This window comes from Ascaphus truei, chromosome 22, assembly GCF_040206685.1.
Source record: "Ascaphus truei isolate aAscTru1 chromosome 22, aAscTru1.hap1, whole genome shotgun sequence".
NCBI lineage: Eukaryota > Metazoa > Chordata > Amphibia > Anura > Ascaphidae > Ascaphus > Ascaphus truei.
Genome location: NC_134504.1, coordinates 2530074 through 2544268, shown reverse-complemented (window position 1 = coordinate 2544268; position 14195 = coordinate 2530074).

Here is a 14195-nt window from a genome sequence, read left to right as displayed (position 1 = left end):
TGATATAAAACATACAGCAGAGAAAGGAACGGTGGAGGAAAGTTGCAATCATTTTATTCAACAAGTTAGTGCCGCAAGTCTAAATATAACATGCATTGCTACATTCTGCTCATATTTGAAACAGGGTCCTATCTTGGGTGAATGTATCAGGGGCATTTTTGGTGCAATACTGGGGCATTTTCACCCTGAGCATATATATCAAAGCATTTTTCTCCAATTTTGCACCGTCTGCCCCGGCTTGCACCTTGGGGAGAGTCAGTAGGAGGAGTTGGGGGGAGTTACATGGGGCACAGATTATAATGAGATGTATCACATTCTGCGTCTCTGCCCCAGCCTGCACCTTGGGGAGAGTCAGTAGGAGGAGTTGGGGGGAGTTACATGGGGCACAGATGATAATGATATGTATCACATTCTGCGTCTCTGCCCCAGCTTGCACCTTGGGGAGAGTCAGTAGGAGGAGTTGGGGAGAGTTACATGATGCACAGATTATAATGATATGTATCACATTCTGTGTCTCTGCCTCAGCTTGCACCTTGGGGAGAGTCAGTAGGAGGAGTTGGGGGAGTTACATGGGGCACAGATTATAATGAGATGTATCACATTCTGCGTCTCTGTCCCAGCTTGCACCTTGGGGAGAGTCAGTAGGAGGAGTTGGGGGAGTTACATGGGGCACAGATAATAATGAGATGTATCACATTCTGCGTCTCTGCCCCAGCTTGCACCTTGGGGAGAGTCAGTAGGAGGAGTTGGGGGGAGTTACATGGGGCACAGATTATAATGAGATGTATCACATTCTGCGTCTCTCTGCGCCATTATTTTTTCCATTTATGTGCCCCAAATAATCCTTAATATCGGACGTGGCGTTAGTCTCAAATTGTGCATCAGATGTAAGAATCTCACATGATGTAACTCCACAAAACGGAGCAGTGCGTCTAAACACACGTTTCTCTACTTTGATAAATAGACCCCGTGGAATCATCAACGGATACAGATAGCCCTTATTTTAACCCCTTGCGTTGCTGGCCTCTGTGATAGTGAAGTGGTTAAAGCACTGGGCTGTGCTCCATATACAGCAGATTGTAAAGTCATTGGATATCCTGAATGGAAAAGCAGCTGTTACAAACGGCAGAGAAGCCGCTACACTGCGGACCATATACACTTTATGGAAATGACTATATACAGTGTGTTGCTAAGTGTGGTAAAATCCTATGGATTATTTAATCAAGTCATTTACAAGACACATACTGTAGGTGGATATTTATTAAAATGTGTACGTGCCATTAAAAGGTATTATGATCTTGAGATGAATTCCTAAACCTTGTGGCTTCGGCTGTTTCTGCCAAAGCACAAAGCTGTCCGCTTAAACCCGACCTCTTGTCTCAGGAAACAACACAATGGTTTTCCATATGCGGTCAATTCTTATGTCTCTCAAATGCAAACGTTGGGATTGGGTTCCCTTTAGTATTTGGACCAACTGCAGATATAGCAACATTTAATGTCGGGGGGAACCTTAATGTCGGGGGGAACCTTAATGTCGGGGGGAACCCATGGATTGTTGACCACAGTTTCCCCCGGCAATGGGAAAACTATTTGTGTGGAACACGGAGCTTTAACTGCCCCCGAAACCGCGACGTCTGAGGACAAGTAAATCCGGCTACATCTGTAATAAACGTCGCAATATTATTACTGTTTGCAGGACAGGTCTGCGATGGAAGGAGCGGACAGATAAAGAAGAGCCTTTCCGATGATAAGGAGACTGCCGAGATTGTTAACTTGCCTTTAAATATTTTGCCTCTCCCAGCAAAGATCTCATTAAGTTAAAAGATGCATGAGCGTTCACGGTGAGAGGCCGCGACCTCCGTCTTCAAGCGCACATCAAATGGTTTCATTTTTTTTAGGCCCTTACCCTTTGCTTACAAAAGATCCTTCATGAATTACAAATGGCACATTTCTGGGAACAGATTAATTTTTAATAACCCTTATTGGAGCCATTTCTAAAATGGTGCTTAGCTGGCTTTTTTCCCCTCGGAAAGCTCAGACTAATACATGAGGAGTGCTCCTCTTTATTGTCAACTTGGACAAGAAAGAGCAGTTGACATCAAAGGAAGCTCCTGTCATATGTTTCGATGGAAACCTGCAGAGGATGTGGGACTTCTTGGGTTTTTTTTTATTTCCCTTTCTCCATTAAAGAAGATATTTTTTCCATTTCTGCTCCACATTGAGAAAAAAAGGTCAGCATTTGTGACTTTCTAACAGACTTATGTTCTATGGAGAATTTAAATGGTTGGAGTGTCAGATCCCATCTTGTTGTACTGGCGATTTTATCATTTATAGTATTTAGCCAGAGAAGTGGACAGTGATCTGTCACTAAAGCAAACTCTTGACCCAATAAGTAGCAACTCAAGGACGCCGTCCAGTGCCCACTTAATAGCCAGACATTCTTTTTCCAAAACAGCATGTGACCCTCCCTGCCCGGCTCCTCTGCAGTTTACATGAATGCCTCTGTAAGTAGCTTACTTGTCAGGGCGCTGTATCCATGCGGGCGGGCGTTGGGAATGCAGTGATGGACGCCAGAAACTTTATTCATACAAACATCCACTTTATTAATCACCATCGATATAGCTTCATCCACAATATGTCTATGGCTATGTCATCATTACTAATTCCTGCTTGTGCGATTTGTATCCTCTTCCCTAGCTACCCTCTATCTCGGCCCGCTAGGGAGGTGCTGAGGTTTTACTAACCATTGTTACCCAAGTCATCCTTCTGCTGTGTAGTGTCGGTAGTACTCCGTGTCCTTTGGTCCCCTGTCCGGCATCGTACAACTCTCTCTTTGGGATCAGTATCCCCATCTCGGGTACTGAACGCCATCCCACGGCTTTCTGGGTAAGAATCAGCTATGGACCCTCTAATTGGGCTGCTCCAGCTACGCCTCGGGGCTGCAGCTTGGGGAACCCCTCTGAGGCCTATGCTTTCTCTATGTGATTCATGAGTAGTGTGGAGCCATTTCTGGGGACGCTGTCTATGTAGGGCACAGTCCCCCACTATAAAACAAAAGGAATCCTTACCCTATATCCTATACTCTTCTATATTATAACCCATGTACACTAGTCACAGTGAGATCCCTCTTCTTCAACTCCTCCTGGGACCTGTCCTAATATATATATATATATTATATATATATAATCCAGTGCACAGCCGGCACACCATTTGCAAGTAAATAAGTTTTGGTGCTTATCCCATAAAGCAATAACAGACCATACGATACCGGTTGCAACACGACATCAAGGGACAGCACGCAGGTAAGTAAATCATACATTTTCTATATTTGATAGAAGACATAAAAAAAACGACGTTTCGTTCCCCCAGTGGGACCTTTCTCAAGGTGATGGGATGCAACCATGTGATGGGGAGGGGGCATTGTTCAGTGTGGGCCCACACAGTTAACCCCTTAAGGCCATAGTAATCCCAAAGTGGGTTTACAAGCATATCGAGTGTACTTAGGAAACAAACAACTCAGAGGACTCTGGAATGTACTGTTATACAAAAAACTGTATTGGGGGATCTCAAGAGGCCCAGAATGGGGTAATTTATATTACTGACATAAGGGACTGATTATCTAAAATGAAAGAACTTGCGCAGGAAACCCTGAGAGAGGCCTAAATTTAACAGAAAATCTGGTATGATAAGAAAGCTAGAGAAATCGAAGGTTTTAACCTGGTGAGGTGTTGTGACTTCCTACTAAATAAAGTTCGTTACTCGCTAAGTGGCAAGGCCTCTTTGAAATTTCCCGCCAACCTGGATGGACCTTCTGACTGAGGTACCAGTGCCAGGTAAGTGCTACAAGACCGTGTACCATGTAAACCTTCTCAGGAAGTGGAAGCAAATAGTAGCTGAACCATCTTTTTTTCTCCTGCGCCCCCCTGTCGGCTGTCCCTCTCTCTGTGCCCCCCCTCCCCTTATCTTGGTTTTGGGCATTATGACGTCACGTTGCCATAGCAATGCGTCTCCAGAAGCCGTCTGAACCGAGGTAAGTGAGGTTTACAGAAGTCTTCACCGCTTCTCTGGCATTTAATTTAAGTGCCTTCGGGAAGCGCGGGGGGCCTCTGTAAACCACGCGCCCCCCCACAGATAATCTAGCGCGCACTCCCACGGCAAAGTCTGAAGAAGACCCAGGACCTGACTGATTGGTAATGCTGGATGCAGCTATTTATACCTCCCACTCAGTATCACCCCCACGCTCTGTACTAAGGAAAGAGAATTCGTTTTATTTTCCCCACTTTTACATATTAAAAAATTCAAATATAGTACTTCAATTACCAAAAGATAATACAGGGTTTATACCACAATACAAAACACAATTATATTTTTAATTAAATCATTCAGGCTCCCTCCCCCCTCCTGCAATGTCACAGCTGGGTGTGTCAAACACACAAGCACACAGGAGAGAATCAGACTGCTGGGGTGAGAGAGATATGTTACCCGATTCAAAAAGGGATACAGTATAATTATATTATACAGGCTTAGAAACAGACAACTCTGCTTTTGTGTTTTACTAAGTATGAATTTCTGCTATTCTGACCCAGTTCCCCAATAGGAGAAAGGGGGGGGGGGGCAATTAATATTAATACAGGAAATGTGTCTTTAGGCGTGGCAGCCGAGCGTTTGCCACGTCACGGCAGCGGTCCAAAGAGAGCGAACCAGCCGCGTGACGTCATGGCCGTGCCCCCCACCATGCCTCCCGTCACGGGTTGCCTGGAGTCCATCAGATCGCGCTGATGCAGGGAACGAGCGCCGCCAGGCACCCCGTCGCGGGCGTAACGTGCGCACTGGGACCGTAGCCTTAAAGGTGAAGTAACATTAGTCACAAATGGAACATAAATTTTTTTTTGTGTATAAGGAGAAAATAAAAATAAACCCAAATTAATATGCTACTAGTTTCTAGATAAAACTACTTTGCAATTGAGAATTATACTTTTTGTCAGCTATGGCAGGGGGTGCGCAAATGGGGGGCACGAGATTTTCCAGGGGGGCGCAGTGGTTACAAAGGTCCCGTGCTCTTCCCCAAGGCATTTAAATTAAATGCCAGGGGACCGTGCAAGTTCACTATATCTCACTTACCTTGGCTTCCAGCGACGCAAAAGCAAATGACGCAGCGGGGCGTCACATGACGTCACATGACCCCCGCAGCATAATCTGCCACCAGTTTGCCCACCGTTGCACTATACCATGGAGGAGCGGCTCAGTGAGTAACGACACTGACTGACACTGAGTGTGAGCAGGGGAACCTGGGAGAGGGAGCGGCTCAGTGAGTAAAGACACTGACTGGCACGGAGTGTGAAGCAGGGGACCCTGGGAGAAGCAGCGGCTCAGTGAGTAAAGACACTGACTGGCACTGAGTGTGAAGCAGGGGAACCTGGGAGAAGGAGCGGCTCAGTGAGTAAAGACACTGACTGGCACTGAGTGTGACGCAGGGGAATCTGGGAGAAGGAGCGGCTCAGAGAGTAAAGACACTGACTGGCACTGAGTGTGAAGCAGGGGAGCCTGGGAGAAGGAGCGGCTCAGTGAGTACAGACACTGACTGGCACTGAGTGTGAAGCAGGGGAACCTGGGAGAAGGAGCGGCTCAGTGAGTAAAGACACTGACTGGCACTGAGTGTGAAGCAGGGGAACCTGGGAGAAGGAGCGGCTCAGTGAGTAAAGACACTGACTGGCACTGAGTATGAGCAGGACGAACCTGGTTCAATTCCCAGTGTCGGCTCCTTGCGACGTTGGGCAAGTCACTTTACCTCCCTGTGCCTCAGGTACCAAAAACATAGATTGTAAGCTCTACAGGGCAGGGGCTGTAACAATTCTATGTACCGCGCTGTGTACGTGGTCAGTGCTATGAGGAAGGCCAAAATATATATTCTAAAAAATACTCTGTATATCAAATCTCTGGTATAGGCAAGTGGAAGCTTTCACACTTCATTCCTATAAGTAAATATTTAATTCCAATACTTATAAAAAGATGATATTTATTTTATGTAGATCTCCTATAACTAAGTAACTTGTCTAAGTGTTTTGAGGTTACCATAGAACTATATCTATATCTTTACTTTTGAAAACCCTAACTTTTCTCACAAAATCTTAGCTGGGGTGGAAAAGTCAAGCGACAGAACGCTGATTCCTTCTCGAGAGGTTGAAGTCTTTTGATATAACAGCCTTTTGAAAGTAAGTGTTCAGGGTTACACAATACCAATGGCTTTCATCCAACTTCAACAACTGGTTAATGTCGAACAAAGCAGCTACACTACACTGCAGTTACTGCCACTCACCCGAATAGCCTCCGTCGTCCATAGTTCTTCTTAGAATGGAGCCAAATGGTTTTGTTATATTTCCAGTTAGAGATTTTGGACTATCGGAGCCGTGTTCAGCTGCCATGTAACACTCAATAACTTATGTGATTGTGATTGATTGTGGTTGATCAATTGCATGTACAGCATGTAGTACATTATCTGAGTGAATCACGGATTTGCATAAACCAATTGGAATAGATTGGTGACACACATGCTTTTGCTTTCAAGAATTCTGTTCAGTTCTTGAATTAATTTCCGCCCTTTTCTACCGTTTTTACTGAGGAGAGGAAGAGGGAGGCGCCTCTAGGGGGATTCTCGCCACCTAGTTCTGCAATGCTTCTGGAAAATCATTCCTGCGGGTCCATCCGAAAAGAAGACAAATCCAAACGCCTACTAATTTATTATGCCATTGATAAATACAAAAATATACGTTACAAGTAGATGTTAGTATTCTGTAAGTCCACAAACCAGTGTGATATAATAAATATCACGCATCTCCCATTGTAGAATTCAGAGCATGAAGGAAGTCCATAATGGGTGGACTAAAACAGGGGAGGCCATCTCCCGTCCGCAAGGGCCACAAAAAGGAACCCAATGACTTTATTAATCCAAACAGGTTTCTACTAGATTCCCAAATGGAGTAACGTTCGTTATTGGAGGCTTGACTTTCTTGCTGCGTCTGCAACAATCCATCTCAAATCCCGCAGCGCGCAGAGAATTTCCTGTGTACACATGAAACTAATGTACAGTTCAAAATAACTCGTCGTGGTTTATTGTGACTGTGATGGACACAAACCATTCAAACTTTGTGTCGCCTCGATTTTCTAACACGAAGAGAACAAACGAACCGAAAATTATCTTTGGAGACGGGGTACGGCGCGCAGCAGTTGAATAGGCGCCATGGTATTAAATTGTACTTTTCCTCATCTCTTTAGGGGTTCTGACCTTTCTGTTCCAAAGCTTGAAAAGTGTCTACACTTAACCACACACCCACTCGCTCCCTTCGCAAGCCGCATGCTGGCAGTGTGGGGAGAAAGGAAAACCGCGCTCTTAATGTCTTTGCTATTGATTGACGGAGGTAGCATTTAATTCAACGCTGCCGAGGTTGGCTCGAGCGACGCTGAATATTGAGCAAAGTTAAACTGTTGAGGGGCAGCCATTAATCAATACGGAAGCCTTTCGACCATGTTTCAATAAACCATTACATGCCAATTAAAAATGAAATAAAAAGTCATCACGATTTTCACTGCTTTTCTGCCTTAAATGGAAACGGAAGGGCCATGTATTCTGGTTGCCCAGCCCTTAAATTTAAAAAAAAAGAGAAAGAGAGAGTGAAAAAATCAAGTTGTGAGAAGTTGCTAAGGAACAGAGGAGCTCGTCTCGCTGTTTAAATTCCGGATATCTGTTTTTGTGGGGACATGAAAGGACTTTCTTTCCTTTTATCCTTTGAGTCCATGTGGACTTGTGAAGGTGTCCAAGAGGGAGAGTGGTGCGAGAACTAGCGGGGAGCAGAACAGCTTAGCAAAGAAGGATACCAGGTATATTACAGCAGAAATTACCGTTATTCCGCTGGGCTGCAAGTGCAATGGGTTATTTGGGGGTGGCTGTCTTGTGTTTAGCCATGGGCGGGACCCTCCGTCGCAGCCGCCCCGCCGCTGGACCCTCCACCGCCGGCATCTTCTACGATAAGGTACGTTAATAGGTAGGGGTTAACTTTAGGGGGTTTAGCGGTTAGGGTAAGGGGGTTTAGGGGTTACGTTTTTAAGGGTAGGGGGTAGCGTTTGTATAAGGGGTTGTAGGGTTAAGGTTTTTAGGGTAGGGGGTAGCGTTTGTATAAGGGGTTGTAGGGTTAAGGTTTTTAGGGTAGGGGGTAGCGTTTGTATAAGGGGTTGTAGGGTAAGGGGTAGCGTTAGGATTAGGGGTTTTTGGGTTAAGGTTTATAGGGTAGGGGGTAGCGTTAGTAGTAGGGGTCAGGATTAGGGGCTGTAGGGTAAGCATTAAGGTTAGGGACTTATCTTAGTAGCGATGTGGCTGGAGGCTATGTCCCTGTGGTAAGGTGAGTGGCGGCTGAGCACCGGTGGTCACTTGGCCGCGGTGAAACGGCTGCGACCATATGTCCTAGACTAGGCTATGGTCACCCCAATGCAGTGGACATCAATGAAAAAGGGAAGGGGCAGAAAATAATAAATGTTTTGGAGTCAGAAGAGGCGGAAAACATTGACTCTTTAGCCTGTATAGAAGATGAGGGAGGGGAGGTATATTTACTGTACAGTACTCCTGCCATTCACTGGCGCCCATAATATTAGGACTGAGGGTCACCCAGTGAAAGAGGAATAAACCAACCATGTATTACACACGTCTCTGCAGACACTAACATATGGCTAGACATATTAGCAAGATGGATAACCATATACAGATGTGTCCGAGGATATTGCTGTCGCTGGCACGTTATGGCGAGGAATTCTGGGGTTCTGCGGTATTATCACTGACATTGAAGTCGATGGAGACTGTGATATTGTGCGTTATAATGCGATATGTTGGGATATCAGCGGGGGTAATAAAGTCCGCTACATCTGTTCTGTACGAGGTGTGTCTTTGTTAGATGTTCCCAGCTGCAAACAGTACCAGTTTTAGCAAAGAAAAGTTGTCTTAATGAAACCAACTGGATACAGATGTAGTTGCCGCGGTGACAATAGGGACAACGTGGCTCTTATTATAAAGGAAAAGCCCAGCTATTGCCCTATCGCCTGGATGAATATACAGGGTAGCCCTGTATATTCATCCTACTGTGTCTTATCTGGCAAATGTATAAAGTGGTTGTAACTTTTACCATTGTTGCAATGTTTGAGTGGATGTATAACCGTTGTATTCTTTCTTCCCTGGGCATGCTTCGCTGGTAAAACACTTACTCAGCCTGCACGCCCAGGGTTCCGGGGTCAACTGGGCCCACGAGGAGGTTATGGACAATGGAGGGTGGGACTGGGCAGTGCTCCTATCTGGGAGATGTTGGTCCGATAAGTGGGGCCATTGTCTGCCCAGACAGATAGACGCCAATCTGATCAAGAGATGGCGAGCCGGCACGGGGAACAGGAGGAGGTGGGCGCTGGGAACAGGAGGATGTGCGCGCTGCGAACAGGAGGAGGTGGGCGCTGCGAACAGGAGGAGGTGGGCGCTGCGAACAGGAGGAGGTGGGCGCTGCGAACAGGAGGAGGGGGCGCTGCGAACAGGAGGAGATGGGCACTGGGAACAGGAGGAGGTGGGCGCTGCGAACAGGAGGAGATGGGCACTGGGAACAGGAGGAGGTGGGCGCTGGGAACAGGAGGAGGTGGGCGCTGGGAACAGGAGGTGGGGGGCGCTGGGAACAGGAGGTGGGGGGCGCTGGGAACAGGAGGAGGTGGGCGCTGGGAACAGGAGGTTGGCGCTGGGAACAGGAGGAGGTGGGCGCTGGGAACAGGAGGTTGGCGCTGGGAACAGGAGGAGGTGGGCGCTGGGAACAGGAGGAGGTGGGCGCTGGGAACAGGAGGTGGGGGGCGCTGGGAACAGGAGGTGGGGGGCGCTGGGAACAGGAGGTTGGCGCTGGGAACAGGAGGAGGTGGGCGCTGGGAACAGGAGGAGGTGGGCGCTGGGAACAGGAGGAGGTGGGCACTGGGAACAGGAGGAGGTGGGCGCTGGGAACAGGAGGAGGTGGGCACTGGGAACAGGAGGAGGTGGGCGCTGGGAACAGGAGGAGGTGGGCGCTGGGAACAGGAGGAGGTGGGCGCTGGGAACAGGAGGAGGTGGGCGCTGGGAACAGGAGGAGGTGGGCGCTGGGAACAGGAGGAGGTGGGCGCTGGGAACAGGAGGAGGTGGGCGCTGGGAACAGGAGGAGGTGGGCACTGGGAACAGGAGGAGGTGGGCGCTGGGAACAGGAGGAGGTGGGCGCTGGGAACAGGAGGAGGTGGGCGCTGGGAACAGGAGGAGGTGGGCGCTGGGAACAGGAGGAGGTAGGCGCTGGGAACAGGAGGAGGTGGGCGCTGGGAACAGGAGGAGGTGGGCGCTGGGAACAGGAGGAGGTGGGCGATGGGAACAGGAGGAGGTGGGCGCTGGGAACAGGAGGAGGTGGGCGCTGGGAACAGGAGGAGGTGGGCGCTGGGAACAGGAGGAGGTGGGCGCTGGGAACAGGAGGAGGTGGGCGCTGGGAACAGGAGGAGGTGGGCAATGGGAACAGGAGGAGGTGGGCGCTGGGAACAGGAGGAGGTGGGCGCTGTTCTCAATGGTTGGTTCATAATTTTCGCTCTTCTTATTTATTTATTTATAAAATGTGTTACCAGGAAGTAATACATTGAGAGTTACGTCTCATTTTCATGTATGTCCTGGGCACCGAGTTATGACGACAAATACATGATAACATAGGAGAACATTATATATATATAAAGACATTGCATTACATTAGGTGATCAGGGTTATACATTAAATATGCTTCAGCCTTTCCGGCCCTGATGAAGTGGCCTTTATAGTTGCTACGAAACGCGTTGGAATTTACTTTTATTGATCTACTAGTACCCTTAGTATTCTATCACTTTGCTGTCTAAGTGAAGAGTTCGATTTCGGCATATTCTCAGCTGACGCCTCTCCGGTGACGTCATATTTGTTGGTCGGTGTGTATCGGCACTGGCATGGGAGGCAGAGCTGATCCTGACCGGCGAGACTGTCCCTTTACCAGCTACTCCTAAACGGAGCTTGGGACTTATCCACCTGGATTACGTGGAAGCCTGAAGGGAACCCTCCACTTCTAAGGAGCCCAGCAGACGAGAGCACAGCCTGATATGTCTGCAGATTCCTGACATTGGGTGATCCGCTGCAGCCATCTCGTGTCCTGATATCTGAGTGGTAATAACTGTCATAGTTACAGTTACATGCTTGTTTTACCTTTATCTGATGTACGCAGAACCCTGAATTACTTTTTAATATAAATTGTTCATTCTTACTTCACCATGAGCGTTGTGCGCTGTTTTGTGTTTTGTTTTGTCTAGATTTAGGGTCTTGGACCACCTTATCACAGCAGCAGATGCTCCTCATTGGTAACCTAGTTACATATACTTACTTGGGGTATTAAGTGGTTAATGCACTTCATTTCAATTCACTTTGTTTATTCATTATAGTTGCGCACTTGTACTGTGTTTTTCTATAAGAGTTGTAGCTGATTTCAGTACCAGTGTAGTTGCTGATTCTCGCGTGTGGATTAGGTAAGCAGGGCTGTCCGAGATTGTGCCGGAGTGACCCGAAAGCGAGGTTGCGTGTTCGTCTACCTCGGGAGAGTCAAAGGCGCTGCTTGGTGACTCGCATTCAGCGTTACCTACAGTCTCCGAACCCTCTCAGGAGTGGAAGCTTCACCGGAGAAATCATTGCGGTGACGCCGGGCACCTAGAATATCTGCAAGGGGCCACGGGCGATGTACACTTTCCCAGCTGCATTTATTCCCTGAAGAAGTAACTGTTGGTTACGAAACGCGTTGGAGTGTGTTTCAGCTCATTTTTAACTATATTTTATAGTTTTATTTTTTATCTTTCCCTCCTTGTCCCTTGTGTCAGTCATCTCTGCCTCATCCACTCTGTGCCTCCCCGGTTGCCATCCGGCACTTTGCAATAACACTGCGGTCACCATAGACTTTGCATTGAGCTCTGCACTGTGAAAGAAACGAGTGATGTCATCAGCGAGCGTCCCGTGAGACGAACCAGCGTGTTACCGGCATGGAGCTGTGGAAAGTGAGTAGCAGAGGAGACTTCATCTCTGCCCCATCCACTGTGTGTCTCCCCGGTTGCCATCCGGCACTGTGCGCTAATACTACGGACACTCTAGACATTGTGGTGAGCTCTGCACTGTGGAAGAAACAAGTGACGTCATCAGCGGGCGTCCCGTGAGGCGCAGCAGCATGTTACCGGCGTGGAGCAGTGGAAAGGCAGTAGCAGAGGAGACTGTACTGGGACGTGTATGTACATCTACACTGTGGACTTAATTTCCTAGTATCCAGGAACAGCGTGTGTGCCCTTCACGGACCAAGAGGGCCCCTACCCCCCACTTACCTGGTCAGATGATCGTGGGTCTGACGAGTCCAGCTGTTCCCCTGTGTGGTAACCCCACTTACCTATTGCTTGTTTTTATATTTATTAATGCACTCAGAACTTATTATCCTTTAGTTTAATTAACTTTATAAACTGTAATTCACTTTGTGCGTTGTGCGCCTTGTCTTTTTTCTGTTCATCTAGCCTCAGGGGTGTTGAGTCACCCCCCAAAAGGGCTGCAGACGCACTGCATGTAATTACACCTACAAGGTTATCACTAGTGTTAAATACACTTTCCATTCACAATTGTGTACTTTATTATATCACATCATCACAGTATTAGCTGCGCACTATTATTTTTTGTATTTAAAATTGGGAGTGACCTGAAAACCTGACCAATTGGTGGCCCTTGAGGACTGGAGTTGGCCACATCCTGGTTCAGAGGGTCAGTCCCACCTAGGACCAAAGCGGCCTAATGATGGGACTCGACTAGAAGTTAAAGAAGCATACTCCAGAAACTGACCGGGTAACAGTCCCCCCCCCCCCCCGCAGGGTACCACTACTTTCTTCTATATAAACTACACTTCCACTTTGTTTATAAAGAAAGAGGTTTTCCATTTTCTGTTTTAGAGGAAACCTAAATAAACCCCCAAATAAGCATATATCGCATAAACCTGTCTATAATGAGTTTTTGCTCTGCACGGCCCCATGCAGGAAAAGGGTCGCGCTTTGTGATATTTCTTTATGCTCCGTGCTGTGTCTGTTCTGTGCAGGCGCCTCTCAGCAGCACATGATCTGCCTTTCCATAGATCTGCAGCCGTTCCACATGACATCAGTTAATCTGCATCTGTTGCGGTTTCACACTGTTTAATCCACCCGGGATCGGCTCTGTAACTAAACACAAAAATGGCCCCATCGGCGGCAGCGTTCAGAGGACGAGAAGGTCATTAGAAACGCTGCGAGCATTACGAATGTTAAAAGCAAGTTAGCAGGCAAAGGGAAAAACTGCTGCCATTTAACACACAAAAAACAACTAAAAAAGCCAGAGCATTTTGGAAACAAGTTAGGAAGGAGAAAAGGTCACGAGAATGGAACTGCGTATAGAGGAGAGAGCCCTGCTGCCAATAGCAGGAACTTATCATCTCCTATTTAGGGTAGTACTTTCAATTGGAATATGCGGGTAGACAAATCTATAAGGCGGCATAAAGTTTGCATTCATCATGACTTTTATATCATGGGAGGAGGGGGTTAGGGTTGGGTTAAATACACAAGTTCGCAGGTTAAAATTCTTCCTGACCCACTGACATGGGCAGATCATTTTTTATCTCACTGTGCCATACTCCAAAGTACTATATATATGTGTGTGTAATATATATATTTATATATATAGTGATACAATCACTGTCTCTAGGTCATGGAATAGTGCAGCTAGTAGACTTTCCAGCGTGCAGGAGGTTAAAGGCCTCTGTAGAAGCTTGCTACAGCTGCAACTAATTAAGCAGGCTGGACTCCTGATTGCACAGGAAGTTAGAAGTCATGAAATGGCTTGCTCAGAGAGAGAGAGCTTTTCCCCAGAGAAGGGAGGGGAGAGAGAGCTGCCCAGCTACGAAGAGGCTGGCACAGTCCCCTAGACACACTGGACCGTGGTCGCGGAGTCGGCTGGGACTGACTGGGTCTTAATCCCAGAAAGAAGAATGAAGGACACAAAACTGCGCTGAAGCAGGGATGTCCTGTTCATAACATTGGAAGTACAGAGAAGAGGGATTCTCTGAACTCTCGCCGGGTCCAGAGGGAATTACCTGGAGCCCCAACAGAAA